Source organism: Chiloscyllium punctatum, chromosome 32 (assembly GCF_047496795.1).
Source record: "Chiloscyllium punctatum isolate Juve2018m chromosome 32, sChiPun1.3, whole genome shotgun sequence".
In the NCBI taxonomy this organism is placed as follows: Eukaryota; Metazoa; Chordata; class Chondrichthyes; order Orectolobiformes; family Hemiscylliidae; genus Chiloscyllium; species Chiloscyllium punctatum.
Window position 1 is genome coordinate 51,931,404 of NC_092770.1, and position 18,000 is coordinate 51,949,403.

General features: G+C 39.2%; 1 protein-coding gene across 5 annotated transcripts in view; it reads left to right on the top strand.

Annotated features, from left to right (window-relative positions):
- LOC140458170 (protein shisa-like-1) overlaps positions 1 to 18,000 on the top strand; it is a 160,590-nt gene that overhangs the window by 15,341 nt on the left and 127,249 nt on the right. Inside the window, exon 2 of one of the 5 annotated variants that reach the window (XM_072552367.1) lies at positions 14,329 to 14,424. The exons of the other annotated variants lie outside the window; for them this stretch is intronic. The gene's annotated coding sequence lies outside the window, so the exon portion shown is untranslated. The remainder of the gene's footprint in view (positions 1 to 14,328; positions 14,425 to 18,000) is intronic. 5 annotated transcript variants of the gene reach the window in all.

Sequence of the window (18,000 nt, forward strand, 5' to 3'; positions counted from 1 at the left end):
TCCGATTTAAATATAGAAAATGTATAGATATCTAATATAGAATGAGAACTGTATGACTGATATAAATCATTCCTCTAAAACATGTTTTGTGATTCAAGTGTATATTTATTCCATCACCAATTTGGAAAGTTATTTCCCTCACTTTTAATTATTTCACTAATTGTAACGTGCACCAATTTCTCGGCCTAGAGGTCAGAAAGATAACTCTCTTCTCAGCCTCTGTTAACAAAGCTGTACAATTATCCCTTTTATAAAGATACCCCACGGGAAAAGAATGATGTCTATGACAAAGATTGAGCACTTGCCATGCCTGAATAACATACACAGCCTCCTTCCCTCATACACAAACAGAACACTGTGGATGCTGAAACAAAAAAATCACAGATGCTGGAAATACCTTGTAAATCAGGCAGAATCTGTGAAGAGAGATAGAGTGTTCTGATGAACAAACATCTCCATCTGAAATTTCTGCTTTTTGTCTCAGGGTGAAGACAGCTATAACGATAAGCTGAAAGGGAAAGTCCACTCGGTCTTGAGTCAAACAGGTGTTTAAGTAATCACGCATGAGACTTTTAACAGGGATTATTTCCCAGGGCAGTAACTACTTTTCCTGCCCTACCTCAAACCGCTGGTCGTTCTGAAGTGAGCAGCCTTTGTGAACTGCAGCACTGCTACAGAGCCTGTGGCTGGTGACCATACAACAATCCCAGAGCACAGGAAAAACAGGCACAGGGTGTACCTTTTCAGGGGTGGTAATTGTGGAGGTGAGAGTCACAAAGGAGAGGGCTCTTGGACATTAGAAACTAGGGCAGGGTGTGATTTTCAGCAGCTAGCCTGCAATGGTACAATGCCACCAGCCCCCCAATCCGTTCCCATAATAATCCCCAGAGATTGGGACAAATCAAAGATTGTTTCCCCAAAACTGGTAAGAAAGGCAGCCAGTGCTCTCACCCACCAGTAACAGATTCCTTCAGGGTAGTGATATGGGAGATCTTTAACCAGTTGTTAAGTGACAGCTGTCAGTGGGGCACAGTTGTAAGTGGACAGGTAGGCTTCCCTCCCAAAATTTTGTTCCTTTGATGGTAGGAAGGTGGCATAAGCCTCTGATGTCAAATGCCCAGAATCAGCCCCTCACACCACCCTGACCACTCCTGTTTAGGAGCGGAGGATGCCTTTATACTGACAGAGTCATAGAGATGTACAGCACTGAATCAAACCCTTTGGTCCAATTCATCCATGCCAACTAGTTATCCTAAATTAATCTAGTCCTATTTGCCAGTTTTTGGCCCATATCCTTCTAAACCCTTCCTATTCATATACCCATCCAAATGCCTTTTAAATGTTGTAATTATATCAGCCTCCACCACTTCCTCTGATAGCACACACCACCCTCCGTGATTAAATTCAGAATTCTTCAAGTGTCAGTTACATTTATTTTGGTCAATAAGTAATCATTGGTGACAAAACCAGAAAATGCTGGAAAAGCTCAGCAGCTCTGGCAGTTTCTGTGTTGCGAAAGCAAAATAAATTCTGCTGCCTGACCTTTCAGCGTTTGCAGAATTTTTCTATTTTCGCTTCCTTTCCAATATTCACATCCCAGTGCAGAATTCCCTCTCAAACTCTCCACATCTCAGTCTCACATCTCTATGTTTAAAATGTTGGCTATCCATCCAAATGTTTGGCTTCGTCATACCACTGTGAAGTACTTTTGGATATTATTACACACAAATGTGAACATTTATTATTGTTTCGAGGTGACAGTCTGTTGTATTACTCTCAATACAACATAATGATTTAGAAATTTAGTACGTCATTTAATTGCCACAGCTTTAGTTCGCGTTTACTTTCCATTACTGGCAATTTTGCTTCAGTTTTTGTTCTTAAATAGGGTTCAATCAAAATGTAACGTAAACTCACAAATCAGTATACTTAATCAAATGATAAGCACTAAAAGCAAATTAGAAGTAAACTAACAAGATTAAATGCTTTGAACATCTTGAACATAAAGGTTTATTGGACCAGAATGTGCAATTACTCGGAATCTAATGGCATCCATCAAGAGTTAGACTTACCCCTGTTCCTTTCACTAATTTTGTTCGCCAAATGGTTGCAAGTGTGGTTTATTAACATCACAGTGGAGGAAGCATTGTGCTCAGGTCCTAACTAAAGGAGAAGCAATAGGTATCTTTAGAAGTTTTGAGACTTAAGGATTGGAAAATAAATCAAGGAAGATCAGAAAAAAAGGGGGAATTCAATTTAAGTCCAATTACAGAAAGGATTATATAAGAGAATCTTCCATTCTTTCTGGTGGTAAGCTTAGGCAAGAATGACACTTAATTCAGTAAGGTAGTCACAGTCCTGACTCAGGATTAGTGGTGCTGGAAGAGCACAGCAGTTCAGGCAGCATCCAACGAGCAGCGAAATCGACGTTTCGGGCAAAAGCCCTTCAGTCCTGACTCACACCACCCTCCCTCCTCCATCAGAATTACATTCTGGATGGAAAGGTTCACATTCCCACCCACTGCCAATTGAGGTCCTGACTTGGCCAATCAATCACCACCATCGCTAGGACTAATCCAATTGCAGGTGGGACTGTCACAACAGCTACTTTCCTATGGGCATCTTGTCACTGCAGAGAGATGGTGGGGAGTTCCTCAACCAAAGGCAATTAGTCCCAAAGGGAAGGACTCAACATTGGGTGGGAGTGGGTTGTCCACTAGGAGTTATGCCTCTCCCATTGCTTCCAATACCTCTGCCTTTCTCTCCTGATGACCCTGTGACCTGGAAACGTCATTCTGGCAGCATCACTAACCTTGTCCTGGGACTTAGGAGGTGCACCTCTGCCAGCAGGTATGGCTCTCTCCTGCTGAGCAGAAGAGGCTGGCAGCTGTTGGTGGGCAGGATTTCCACCGTTGGGATCTTAAGTCCAACGTGGTCTTCGTGCCAGCGGATTGGCATTCTGTTCAGTGGGCCTTCCCTGGAAAACGCACCACATGGCTTTTGCCAGCTCCACAGCCAACAGGCGAGACTCTTGACACCTCAACAAGGTTAATTGAGACGAATAGAAAGGTTGGATTAAGCAAAGGGAAAATTGAAAATTGAAACAGAGATAACAGTGGAACATAATTAAATGCATTTTTTAAAAACTGGATATAAAATCCATGAACTGTAAGAGTGAGATTTCACTCATATTAATTAATTTTCAGGGTCAGGAAAAGGCTACCTGCGCATTAATTGCTAGTCTTACTTTAAGGTGGGTTTAAATTGTATCTGCAGCACAAATATTGCAACTTCATGTCCATAGCAAGGTACAGAGTGAAATCATGGTTTTACAAAGCTTTGTGCTGGCAAAACAACACACCACCATAATTTGCATATGCATGTTTAACCTCAAATCTGACCCTTGCCTGATGATTCTGTACTATTTATGTTTAAATAAAGTACCACATTAGCCTTATTGTTATATTGAAATCAAAAACTGTGCCATTGTTTTTCAACCCAGGATTAGATCTTATGTTAGAAAATCATTATTTCTTGAACCTCTCCCAATCTGGCAACTTTATCAGAGCAGAATCAGGTGAACAGGAGCAGCAGTGAAGCTAATTTAAAATTCTAGCATGATCACATGTGCCTGGGTTATCCCCAAATATTTTCAATCAAGATTTTCCTGGTTTGCCTCACTCCAATAAAGGAACCCAATTACATTTGAAGATTCCTCAGAAAATTTCAAGCTTCTCGTTTTATTACTTCTGCACTCAATTATCCTTACTTCCTCTTCCACTAGGGCCCTGCATTCCCATGTTACCAGTTTCTTCCCCAACTTTCATGCCCAGATACAGATAATGCTGAGCCATTGAACATGATGTTCCTCTGCCACTTTCTCCAACATTGATTATGTTCCATTCACACTACCAAACAACTCCTTAAGCTGCACACTGCATTGATCTAACCACACACTTGGCACCACATCCACAAGCATCCACTCCCTCCACTATTGATGCTCAGTAGCAGTAGTGTGAACTATCTACAAGATGCAATGCAGAAATTCACCAATGATCCTTAGACAGCAACTCCCAAACCCATGACCACTTCCATCTGGAAGGACAAAGGCAGCAGCTATGTGGGAACACCACCACTTTGCAAGTCCCCTTCCAAACCATTCACCATCCTGACTTGGAAATATCTTGCCTTCTTTAACTGTTGCAGGGTCAAAATCCTGGAATTCCTTCCCCAGGGACATTATGGATCAACCTATATAAAAAAAAGCCACCACCCCATTCACTAAAATCTCATTAAATCTCCAATCCACATCTGCTCCATCCCATTCAATGGCTCCCAACTTCTGCTGAAGTAACAACTACATCTCCCACCCTCCAATCCATGCCCACTTGCTCCACTCATTCCTCAGCAGGCTTTTTGTGCTCCTAATGTTTTACCTCTTACTCCTTGCTCCAATTGCCATGTGTATTCCACAGCTCCAACATCTTCTGACCAACTCCCCGCCCCCCTCAGCCTCTCTCTCTTTCTCATCCCCAACAAGCACATCCATCTCACAGCTGTGAATGCCCATCACACCCCATCAGTTGTATTCAGATGCTCACTTTGCTCTCCTACATACTCCATCACCAAGATATACCGCAGGACCACCTAGAAAATTGCAAAACTAAAAAAACAGGAAAAACAAAGTCAGCCTGGTTTCCAGTTTGCAAGTGAGAACTTTGCAGCCAACTAAATCCACCTATCAAATGAACTAGGAATTAACAAACGGTTATAATTATTTACATTTGTAAATTTAGATAACTCTCCCTTAGGGAGCTTTTAAGCTGTGGCCATGCTCCATTTTCCATACCCCAGCACCACAGTGTTAAAGTGATTAGCTGCCTCATGTATCCCAATACATGAGGCAGCCAATAGCCTACTTGTGCTTATGATCTTGACATCACTAGTAAGGACAGTGTATATTAAAATATTTTCCACAGAACCTTCAAAACAGCGACCTTAGAAGCTCCCTTGTGAGCTATTCTGACAGTTTGATTTAAAAAGTTGACCATGCTTTGACTTTGGTGGCTTCTGCCTTGCAGGATCAGATTGCTAATGCTGCAAAATCCACAGAGAACTGCTTTCTGTCCATTTCTCAAACCATTCCCGTTATGATTTTTCTTCTCTAATATGACAATTCTGTTTTTCCTTTGTTCACTCCCAGAATGTGAGCATCACTGGCTGAGCCAGCATTTATTGCCCATCTCTAGCTGTCCTTGAGAAGGTGGGGATAAGCCTCAACTGTTTCACGTGGGCTCCTGTTGCTGCAAGGGTGACTCTCTCTCTAAAAAGCAACCCCGGATCCCTTGATGGACAGAGGACTCATTGCAACTTTGAGTGAAGCATGCGTAGAATGGCTGAACTGGTTGTTCTCAAAGGAATTGTTAAAGACTGCTTTGAAAAAGATGATCACTAAATTCTTAGAACTTCTCATAGTGTCTGGCCCGACAAACATTTTACACCCAGCTGCCCAGTGCCCCCTTGCTAAATCATTGTGTTTCCCCCTTCTATCCGCTCTTAGTGGAAATGAAGCCTGGCTGTCAAAATAGCTCTTGCCTCTCCCAAACCCGCTGTGTTGGAGCCTCAGGAGAGCACCTCCCACCAAAGTCTGCTCATTATTAAAAATCACAACTGTATGTCACAGATGTTGTTAGAAGATATCTAACAGCTCTCCTGTTTGTTAACCATGGCTATGAAGCCTTATACTCATTTCGAGAAATGAATCCAACGATGCTTAATTCAGTATTTCTCTTCATTTCTTTCTCCTGCACTGTCACAGCTTCTGATATTTTCAAGCACATCGGTTCAGCTTCCCAATTAGCATCTATCCTCGTTCCTTTCAGGGCCATTCTCTAACACTGAATGTCTGTCAGCAGTTTTCCCTTTTGTGATACTATATCTGTATTCATGTGATTTTTTTTTTCCCAATTGGTGTTTCCCCATAGATGGATGATAAAGGTCAATGAAGTACAAATTCTCTGCTTGTAAGGTCTAACTTCCCTCATCTCCTAGTTACATATCAGAAAAGGAAATGTACAGGTTTTGCATGAACAATAGGGAATTAAAGATCTGGAATGTAAAGTTAGCCTCAAGTGACAGATGGGTCAGTATCAAAGAGAGCAGCTAATCTATACGCTTCAAATCTCTTTTGCTCTGCACAGACCACATTCAGAGTCTACTTTGGCAATAATTTATAGGCTTATTAATATCGCATCGCTTATAAATACAGAGGCATACAAAATGAGCAGCTGGTGCATTACAGCATCTTCAGAAATGGAACAAGAAAAGTATGAATAAATGATTAGGCAGAGAAATGAATTGACAACAGGCAGAGGATAAGGTCCACTAACATGGTGCTTTTAGGTCCCGTCTACTGGGTGGTTAAGCAAAATCAAGTGCAATGAATGCGATAAGCTGCAACATCTGCAAAGACCATAAAGTCACCAGTAAAGTGATGGTTGAGCTGGTCTAAGCAAATGTATCAGCAATTACTCCTTGATACAATGGGAATAAAAACAAAGACATCCAACAGTTCTAACAAATCTATTCTTCCATAATTTGCAGGATGGCATCAGAACATAAAGTGGTAACATTGAGCTGATGGTCAGCCTACAGCATTGCGTAATGTGTTGCTCAATTTTTCTTGTATATCACTTATAGTATTGCCCATGTTGAGTCCGAAGTTACACCATTTTAAAAAATAAAATGGGTGTTTATGGCATGTCGCTATAATATCGAAGCAACTGATTTACAGCTACTGAAGAACTCAAATTGCATTGCTGTTATATAGTATACAGAACTTTTATAAACGTTTTAGGGGATTAAATTCCATACCAGTCCTTTATTTAATTAGGGCCATAAATGAACAGCCTCTATTTTATATATTAGTCAATCTCTAAAGGTGTTTACATGAGATGTCAAGGCCAATTTGAGTCATTAGGAGAGATGGAGTAATTGTGTAGGGAATCAGAGAATAGTTGGACTGTGCAAATGGCTATTGTTAACCAGACTTTGAAGTCATACATCTCTCTTTGTTCACTGAAATGCTTTGATTTTTTTGTTAAAAAGCAAAACCATTTAGGAAGTGTATGTGTCTGTCAGCATTAGGAAGAGAACGTACACCTTATTGCTGGGCATCCTGGGTCTGACAAAATTGTTTGGTAACTTCCTAATTTAAAGATGACACATTTGTGTTTTATGACTTGTTCTTGGATAAGTACTTCTGTATTTGCTTTTCTTTCTGCATCTCTTTTTGTGTGTCTTTCCTGTGCATACCCTCCACTTTCTTATCTTTTTGTGCCTTCACCACTGATATTAATTACAATGATTACATTTTCCAATTATTACCAAACATCCATATAACAAAATAATAATTAGAGGCTTTGATTTAAATATTCAGTCAATTGAAGTCAAATTAGGATGAGGAAAGGCAATGTCTGTTTCTGCATTGTACTATCAATTCCCCCACTATGAATATAATCTCACTCACTGGGTGCAACAGGTAGCACTGATTAGTAAGTTTACATTTTCCAACTAGCCAACAAAATAAAAATGGTAGTATTAGACTTCTGGTTTGCTTTCAGAAACCAGTTCATTTCTTGCATAAAAAGAAACTGAATTAGGATGGAAAAAGAAACTGCATTCTGTCTGTCACATACTCTCAGCTTAATATCTATAATGTATTTATTATTCAAACACTGACTGAAACTACATATGCAGAAACAGCACAATCCAACATGTTTCTTTACTCCCTTGGTTGTATGCATATCCTGTTTTTAAAATGTCGGAGAAATTTGCCCACTATGCCAATCTGTCGGAGAAATTTGCCCAATAGGTTAGAGATCACAAAACACCGCTTGAAGTGAAATTGACAAACAGTTTATTGCAAGCGATATCGCTGGAAGAGAAATTGAATAGACTGACACAGAGCTGACAGTCTGTACAGGTAGATCAGAATTTCTCTTCCTAGATGAGGATGAGACCAGTTTTATAGTAACGCTGCACAATGACACTGACTAAGAAATGGGAAACTACAATGTAGCTGGAAATGGAGTAATCTAGTTACAAGGATGCTAATTGGAAAACAAATGTTGGAAGAATGTCCTGTTCCTTCACACAATGCAACATCCTGACAGTATTGATGGTTCCATTCCTCTTCACAGGTAGGTGTCAATGTCTCTTCTGAAGTGGTAAGGTGCTTCCATTGTCTTGTTCCAGAAGCAATGTCCTTGCTGGTGCCTCTCTGTCTGACCCGCTCTTTGTGTAGCTTTGGTATTGCAGGGTTGTGAACCTGCCCTTAGGGCTTTGAGATATCTGTGGTGCTCTGCCATGTCCATGGGAGCTTAAAGCATATTCCTTTGTCTGTGTACTGTCTGATTCGGCTTGTGAGCTGCTCAGGAATTCTGGGTGTTCTGGTACAGTTTGGCTAATTTTGCTTTTATGGGCCTATCGTGGGTTAACAAATCTTTTCTCACATAAAACAAACCTCAAAAAACAAAAAATATACATTGAATCTTCAAAAACATTTGAGGTTTACTCTCAGTTTCTTTCATAGTTATATTCAAGCCAGCCGGATAGATTTTGCTTGAAGCTGAGCATCATTTCGATACCAAATGTCCAATGTGGGAAACTATGTCCATTGCACATGTTGAGACTGTTGCACATATTCAGACTATTGGTGGCTCAGTGCTACCTCATAGAACCAGCGACCTAGGTTTGATTCCAAGCTTGGTTGATTGACTGTATGGAGTTTGCACATTCTCCCCATGTCTACATGGGTTTCCTCCCACAGTCCAAAGATGTGCAGGTTAAATGAATTGGCCATGCTAAATTGCCTAGAATGTTCAGGGATATGTTGGTTAGATACAGGATAATATGGGTCTGGGTGGGTTACTCTTAGGAGGGTCAGTGTGGACTTGTTGGGCCGAAGGGCCTGTTACTACACTGTAGGGACTCTGGGTCTTTGTTCAGCTAAAAGTGGAACAACTCTGAGAAAAAATATTAATTCAATTTGAGTCTGAGACCTTCAGTTGAAAGTTTTAATGATATTATCTTTGTACACAAAAACAATGGTGCAGATTTTAAGTTGATGATAACGATGAGGCAAGACATTACTTACTGCTATGTTGTTGAGATGTGAAATTTTAAGTTATAATCAGCTGGGCATATGTGTATTTCTTGAACTATTTGAATAGAACACTTTCCACAGTGCCCTGCTGAATAAACCAATGAATGTTTTATTGAGTTGAAACATGCAGAGTGTGTGCACATATTCTTTCTATCTGTAAAGACCGGAGCTCTCTAATGTTAATGTATTTAGCTTTTTTATTTACTCATGGCATGTGGGCATCACTGACTGGGCCAGCATTTATTGCCCATCTTTAGCTGTCCTTAAGAAGGTGGTGGTGGCTGCCTCTTTGAACCACTGCCATCCATTTGATTTAAGTAGAGCTAAAATGCAGTTGGGAGTGGTTCCAGGATATTTAGCTCCCAGAACATGCACGTGCACCATTCTGTGAACTCCAAACATCAATCTTAATTTTTTTTTGACAAACAAGCTCTCTTCATCAGTTTTCCTAGAGTCAGGTTGACTCAAGAGCACTATAAAAATGGGAGGTGGCTCCCAATTCTGGGATTTTCAACACCATTCCATCATTTTCCAATGTTTGAGAGCACCTTCACAAGTCCCTACCAACACTTCCAACCTAACATTCCACTGCAGAGATAGACATCAAGTTGTGTGCCAGGTTTTTAAATAGTTGTTCATTGCATCTGAGAACCACAGACTGCATGAAAGGACACATTAAATTTCTAAAGGCTCTCCATGTGTCCTCCTTTCAAGGTATACCCCTTAAATATCCCACAAGGCTCATCATATACCCTATGCCAAGTCATGCCCCTTGTCATCAAGACCCTGAAACTGCAAGGCACTTGACACAACTAAAGCTTGTGTAATCACACGGTGTGAAACTGCTAACCATCATTTATTACCCACTTAAGAGCCACAATTGGCTGTGGGGCAGGGAGGTTATTTAACAATCCTTTCATCCATGGATTTGGTTGGGATAGTGGCACAAAGGCAGCAGGATCCCCATCACCATCCTCCCGCTAGATTAAATGATACTCTGCCCAACAGCAAACTCACGCAGTGGATTATTAGATTATTTGACGTAGATTATTCAAGGTGTTCTGCCATCCTGGATGAGATACTCCTTACCTTCAAATGTTTTGTAGACAGCTGTCTGTGCAATGCAGGGTGACAGCTGTTCCTTCACTGCAAACCATAAAATCTCGGCCAATATATTCAACAGTGCCTGCTGAATGGAATTGCCCTTCAATTAATGCATGTGTACAAGAACACACATTGCAGTATCATTAATCGAATGTACCTAGGATACATGATGGTTATTAGCATAGCACCTGACTTAGCCAGGTACATACTTAGAAATCAAGAAAGAAAGAGAGGAACCAAGAAAGCAAAGAGGCTGTGAATCAGTTGATTGCATCTTGAGTCAGAGATTGAGAGTTCGACTCTTACTCCAGGTCAAAGGTGGAGGACCTTGACTGAAATGTCAATTCAGTACAGAGAGTGTGCTGCTCTGTTAGATTTGCTGACTTTTGGCTATGACATTAAGCAGAGCTCCCACTTTCCCTCTCAGGTAAATATAAAAGAATCCAGGAAGATGTGTAGAGGAGTCATTCCTGGAGACCTGGGAATTGTAACAGAATAAGTATTCCTCAATCAACCTATCAGAAACAGATCATCTGGTCATCATCAAATTCCTGTGTGTGCAAGTTTAACATATTGGCTGCCAATTGTCCTACATTACAACATTGACAACACTCCGAGAAGTATTTTACATTCAGTGCTCTATCAATCCAAGTTCTTCCTGCTGACAAAAAAAATACATGTTTTTGTCCATGGAGCTTTCAGGGCAAGAGGCATTTACTCAGAACATTACACTTTACACACTCAGCCCAGAGTCGGCAACCAGACTGGACAAGGACTGCGTAATGGGAAGAAATGGGTTCAGTCTGTCCTGTTATATCAATCTGAATATATGTAATACTGCTTCTAATCAGGACTAGTTTAATATTATTACTTGTCAGTTACTATTGCAAGCTTGCTTTTGAAGCTGCAATTCATCAAAAAGGACATTGAAAGAACAATGCTTCCTTCAGAACACATCCTGAATTTAAAATATGGCCAAGATTAATTAAAATACATCAAAGAAATCACATCAAAATATATTTTTGAAAGAAAAGTTTTTATATTACATTTGTTTTCCAGCAAATCATCAATGATTATACTATGTCCAAAGAGGATTAAATCCCTCTCCATTATAGTCTTTATTATTTCTTCTTACTTTCTTTTACATATTTATATTTTTGATTTTTCAGATTATATTTCTTCATCAATTTATTTCAAATCCCTTGTCTTGATTTTTGTCAATTTTATGACAGTTTGTTTTAATTTTTAAAAAGTTAGTTAGTTGTGTTGTTTGATGTAAAGTATTTTGACACTTGCATCTTCTTTCAAGTTGTTTTGTTTTATTTTATGTTTTCATCTTTTAGCACTGCTTTAGAGTCTTTGATCTTGTCTTTCTTATTTTGTTACAGTTACCAAATTCGGGCTCTCGGCTATTTTTTGTTCTACTCTGTAAAGGGGACACCAGCTTCTGGTATTGTGCAAAATGGACAACGAACAAATTGGCAATTTGTTTCCACTTTTCCGCATATCTTTTTCTGAACACAAAACATCTGCTGGTCTGTTTTTGCCCATTTTGCGTTACAACCCAAGGCTAATTTCATCCCCTAAATTTCACTTATTTCACACCATTATGTGTGGTATTTCTGACTATATTATCACAACCTCCAGTCACATTCTGTTCCTTTCTTTTTGCATGTTCATTCCATAGTATTGTTTTCTTTTTTGCCCATGCTTAGTGCATCATACTATTGTTCTTTAACAGCTTTTTTTTCTGGTCAGCACAATGCCAAAAACCAGTACAGCACCACGCATTCTTGTGAAGTTATTCTAACTTGTACTGTTTGGGTGCACACAATGAAGTTAAACCTGATAAATTATCTGCTTCCAGTTTTACAGACTATGGTAACATTCAGTATAGGAAAAGCATTCCATTCTTTGATAAACCACAATAAACTAATAATCATAAAATATGAAATTGAATATTAACATATTATTAACCAAAATAATGTCTTATCACATTTTTTTTAGTCCTAACTGTACATGTCAATCAATATCCTTTAGGGAACTCAGTGGTAAGGATAACAACTATTGTGATTTCAAATCACCATGAGACTGTCTACACTTTCGTATCTAGAATAACTACTACAGTCTGGTTTAAATCTTTCGAGTTTTTCAGGTATTTGCACAAGGATACCTAGTATCAGAATTCAATGGAAACACCAAACATCCATGAAACATTTATTGACTAAGACATCTAATTATTGGCAGAAATGTTCTACCATTTGGATGATTAGCATGCTTCCCCATATTGTGTGAAGTTGCAGACACATATTTGAGGAGACTTGTACAGTTAAATAGAAATTCAAGTGGGGATCACAGATGGCAAGGAGCAATGCAGGTCACTGAGTTCCCCATACTTTCAGCCTTCAAAAAATTCACAAGATACTTATCCACCAATGTGAACTGCACTAGTATTAGTCCTTAACTAAGACCTTTTATTCATTCTATTTAATGTTTTTGAAACGCAATCTCTTTGTCATGTATTTGCTCAAATACTTATGAAAATGTCAAGAAACATATTAAGCTGATGAAGACCACTTCATCTCTGCCTTGTTAAACAATAATGGGTGCACATAGACTGTAAGTTGCCAATATGAGCATAGGATAGGTCGTTAAAAAGTTGGTCTTTCTTAATTATTTAATACTTCAGACCATTAATCTTTTAGTTAATTTAGTAAGAATACCAATGTTGTCTTCAAGGTTTCAAAATACAATCTGAAAGTTGACTTCAATCAACTACCACAGAGTTATGGATGGAGATATGAATTTTGATACTGAATAATGACTGTCAGATGGTATCTCTACTTATCCTAATTTGCCTGAGGCAGAGTATAAATAAATGTAGGTTAGCGTGGCTCCTGCAGATTAAAGATAAGGAATGCCAGAACTTCTTTCCTGGTCTCTGAAATAGCATCCCAATTTAATGCAAAACAGCACTGAATAATGTATAGATTCGTGCCATCAGTTGCAAATATTGGAATCCAATTTGAAACTGTCCAAAACACATTTTGTATGGACTCATTGAGCGAAGTGAGATTGCAAATTATCTATTCTATCAGTCTGTGCAGAATTCAAACCCAGTTTCAAGAGATTAAAGCAAAGTATGGAACTGACCCACAGAGTAAGAAGGAATAACTTCAATAACATATGGTGTAAAACATGAACATCTGACGAAAGATTACAGAGCTAAAATGTTAGCTCTATCTCACAGTCTGCAGCTGTTGCCTGACCTGCTGATTATTTCCACTATTTCCTGTTTTTACTTGTGTTTTTATTTATTTTAAACATTGTTAATTCTTTTCTTTTTGCTGGTTGAAAATATACTGTTATGGTTCGATCAAATATAGACTAATTCCATTGATAATTAATACTGAAATGCTGCTGCTGATGCCTTGGAAACTGCTGTGTAATTATGTTCTGAGCTTTTCTGGAGCAGATGAAGATTTAGTCCATTCTTTAAGAATGTAACATGGCAAAAGATTTCCCTCTATCAATGCCTGTAAATGAAACACAGAATAGTCAATATCTAATTTCAGTAAATGACATTCTTGAGGCGGACAGATGCTGTTGTACTGATGTTGCTGCTGCATACCACGATTACAATATTGATTGCCTTCATACTTGTCAAGTCCCTTTGGAAGAAATGGAGTTTTGAAAAGAGGCAGTGACATAGATTACAGTCGCTGTGAGATTAGTAAACCAGTTAGTCAGAAGGAAGCAGTTTGAATTATCCTCCAATCTTATCGACTGGCATCAAAGTGAATGAGTCTTGACAAAACAAATACTTTAACGTTGCAGTACGTAATGGGGAGGTGGCAGAAGAGTGGTCATATAGCCGCAATAAGTGGCAATCTGATAATCCAGAGTTCAAGGGCAGGAGTTTAAATCTCATCATGGCAGCTGATGGAATTCAAAGCAAATTAATAAATCTGGAGGAATAAGTTAGTCTCAGTAATGGTGACCATGAATAATATCTTTAATTATTATTAAAACCCATCTGTTTCATTAATGTCCTTTAGGGAAGGAAATCTGCCATCCTCACCTGGTCGAGCTTTCATGTGAATCCAGACCCACAGCAATGGGTTTGACCCTCAACTGCCCCACACAAAGGCCGGGTAAGACATTCAGTTCCGGAGCAATTAGGGATGAGCAACAAAGGGTGGCCTTGTCTGTAATGACCACATCCCATGAAAGAATAAAAAAAATGCAAGGTGGAATTTCTCCCACGGAGTTATAGCCTGTTTCAGTTTCTGAGAAGGTAGTAATGTTTTGCTTATAGCATTGTCATTTTAGATAGTGTCATATCTTTGCATGCTCTTTATGCAGTGGGCAACAAGACCGTTTTAACTATACCCATACTGTGCTACATGACGCTGATGAATTGATCTCAACCAGAATAGTAGAACATCTGCACTTGACCTCAGGGCTCATCAGCTATTGTGAAGAAAATCCTCAAGTCCTAGCTTCTGTAACCACTCAGGAAAATGTGTAAGTGCACACGTGAACTAAAAAGGCTTAGCTGGTTCTTCTTCTGTGCCACTCTATACTGATAAAAACAGCTGGTTTGTCCAATAGGCAAAGATTACATTTAGGTTGGCTCTTTAACATGAGTAATCTCACTCAGAAAAGGAGCCTAAAATAGGAAAAGATAAAATACACACTTCCACACTTCATTCATACAACATCAAAACATTTGATTCAAGTCAGAAGATCCTACGCTGCCCTGACATTTGTACGATGATATTTGGAGAACTACACGAGCAGAGGTAATTTCCTTATTGTGGTCAGGCACTGAACTTCAGGGTGTATCAGTGTGTGGGATATAGGTAAAGTAGTGTTACTTCTGCAATGATAATTACTTATGCAAGGTAAATGAACTCACACCGGTGTATACTTGTTTCAACCAAGAGCTGAGTCAACAAGAATGAAAACTGTGAAGGAAATATATAATTGTTTTTGTATTAACTAAAATGTGCATACAAGAATGAAACGTGCCTGCAAACAATGGTAGATGTTACAGACAAATAAATAAGGTGCTGTAAGGGTGTAGGTTAAGCCAGAAATGCTTGTACAAACAGTAGTTATAAGCATCTGTTTCCCACTTATGCAAAAACATAAAAACAAACCCCAATTAAAAGGTCATAAAGCTCAATATGGATGAGGAATGGGAGGAAATGTTACAAGTAAGGAAAACAGATGGTAGTAAAGGAAGATATACCTAACAATGGACCACAGCAGGATGTGGTGAAATGGCCAAGTAAAAGTTGTACTTTGTCATGCACAAGGCCAGATAAGGCAAGAGATAAACAATAGTAATGGGCACCAGGTTTGGAGTAGTGGGAAGAGGGAAGGAGAAACGAATCCTATATAAGATATGTACTTGCTAAACTCTGTGTGTCTATTTTAGGCACCACGCTTGCAAAGCACGCCACAATAAACGATATTGTTGCTTCAGATCTTGTCTTGGACTGAAATTATTGAAGTGAGTGAGCTTTGTTTCTCACAAGTGCTACCCAATGGTATCATGTCTTTTCGTGCTCTGTCACTTGATGAATGAAGAACACTACTTTTCTTCATTTTCCCATTCCATAATTGCCACTGAACCCTAAGGCTATCCTGCTTTTGTTCTGAGGATAGAGCTGCAGTTATGGAAAGATTAGATTACCTACAGTGCGGAAACAGGTCCTTCAGCCCAACAAGTCCACACCAATCCTCTGAAGAGTAATCCACCCAGTCCCATTCCCCTCTGACTAATGCATCTAACACTATGGGCAATTTAGCATGGCCACTTCACCTAACCTGCACATCTTTGGATTGTGGGAGGAAACCGGAGCACCCAGAGGAAACCCACGCAGACGATGTGCAAACTCCACACAGACAGTTGCCTGAGGCTGAAATCAAACCTGGGACCCTGATGCTGTGAGGTAGCAGTGCTAACCACTGAGCCACCGTCCCGCCTAACATTGAGAAGGATGCTGTCCAAAGGATGAGAAAGTTCAGAAAGAATTAGTTGGGATCATCAACTCTACTTATGGGTCAACTTGGTAGCTCCACTGTTTGATGACTAAACGTAACTCTAGAGACCTCGTTCTTAAATTCTGACAAGTTTCACTCAATGTTTCATTTGTGGGAAAATATAGGACAAAACACAAAGGAAACAGTGACTGCTCTGCAATTGGTTAACCTCCACTGGACCTTCTGTCTGTTGGTATACCCATTGCCAAGTAAACATCTCCCAAAGCCATTTCATGTTAGATCAAACTCAAACTCTCTCTGTGTCCCACAAAAAAGATTTAAAATTCCGAAAGCAGCTCATTTTCTTCTAAATCTTCATAACCTCTTTGGGAAGAATTTTGTCAATGCTCCTTCGTAATAGGTGTTCATGCAGAGTACAAGAGGAAACAGGAGTGATCATTTTCTTTTCTGTTCTTCCAACATTCTTCCTTCTAGCTGTTTGTTCCCCCTTGAAAATCTCAAGGTGATCAGAAATTTGCCACAACACCAATCCAACATTATATGTTGTCATCAATTTTCTGCACCCAGCATTATCATGACAAACACGTACCATGCCTCTTAAAGAATGGCACACAAGTTGACATAACTGAAGAAAATATGGTGATGGTTTTCAGAAATTTGGTAAAAGAGAAAAAAAAATCAGCCTTGGAGGATTAAATTTCAATAAGATGAACATTGTTGGCTATACTTTGCATCTCCAGTTCATTCAAAAAGTGCGAAAACAATTTCTAAACAGCCTAAAAGTAACCAAGTGAATTTAAAGTAGAGTAAATGCCTGTTAACAGCCACCCTGCTGATGGACTATTCATTTAAGTTGAACATTCGTTCAGCTGATTATTCATTCAGTGAGCTCAAATGGAAAACCTGCTGCTTTTAAGAACATTTTAGACTTCTGGGTGGGGATTTTGCAAATTAGAAACAGGACTTAAACAGTATGAATTTTTTATTGCATACCATCCTCAGCACAGTCAATCTACTCCTCACCCTGCACCTGGTTACCTGAACACAGTTCAAAGCAGCTAAGAGTTCTAAAATATGCCTAATATCATAAATTAAACAAACACTGTGAGCAGAATGAGAGAAAATATTTCTAGTATGTGGAACAGTGGATAAAACTGACTTGAAACACAGCTATAACTGTAATATAATGTGGAATTGAATACAGAGACCATTCAGTTTTAACTGAGACAAACCTGCAGTAATTGTAAACTATAATGTGCCATGTTGATACAATGTTGTCGAGATGGTGCCCATAATTCTTTGGAGCACATTCCACAGTTAAAAGCCACGTTCCAAATGTCAATGAACCCTAAGTAACTTGGGTGACTGCACTTAATCTAGATTATATGAGCAAAATATCACACCATTAACTCAGTTAACATAAAGAAGTAGTGACTCATTGAGATTGCTTTAGCCTCTTAACCACAGCAGTCACTTCAAAGATTATTTTGAATCAGTTTCACAGATGTCTGGGACAGATAGTACTGCACTAATCTGTAGCTAAAGGCTGCTGCTTTTAAGTGTGCATTGTGATTTTCAGAGTATGTTTTTCTGTTATAAATGTTTTCTTTCTTCTCTCTTCAGCCAAAGGTATTGTCCCATCAAAGCAAACCACTCTATGGTCTTCTGCTGCTTTCCACTTAATGCAATACAATTGGTTATTTATAATGTTTGAT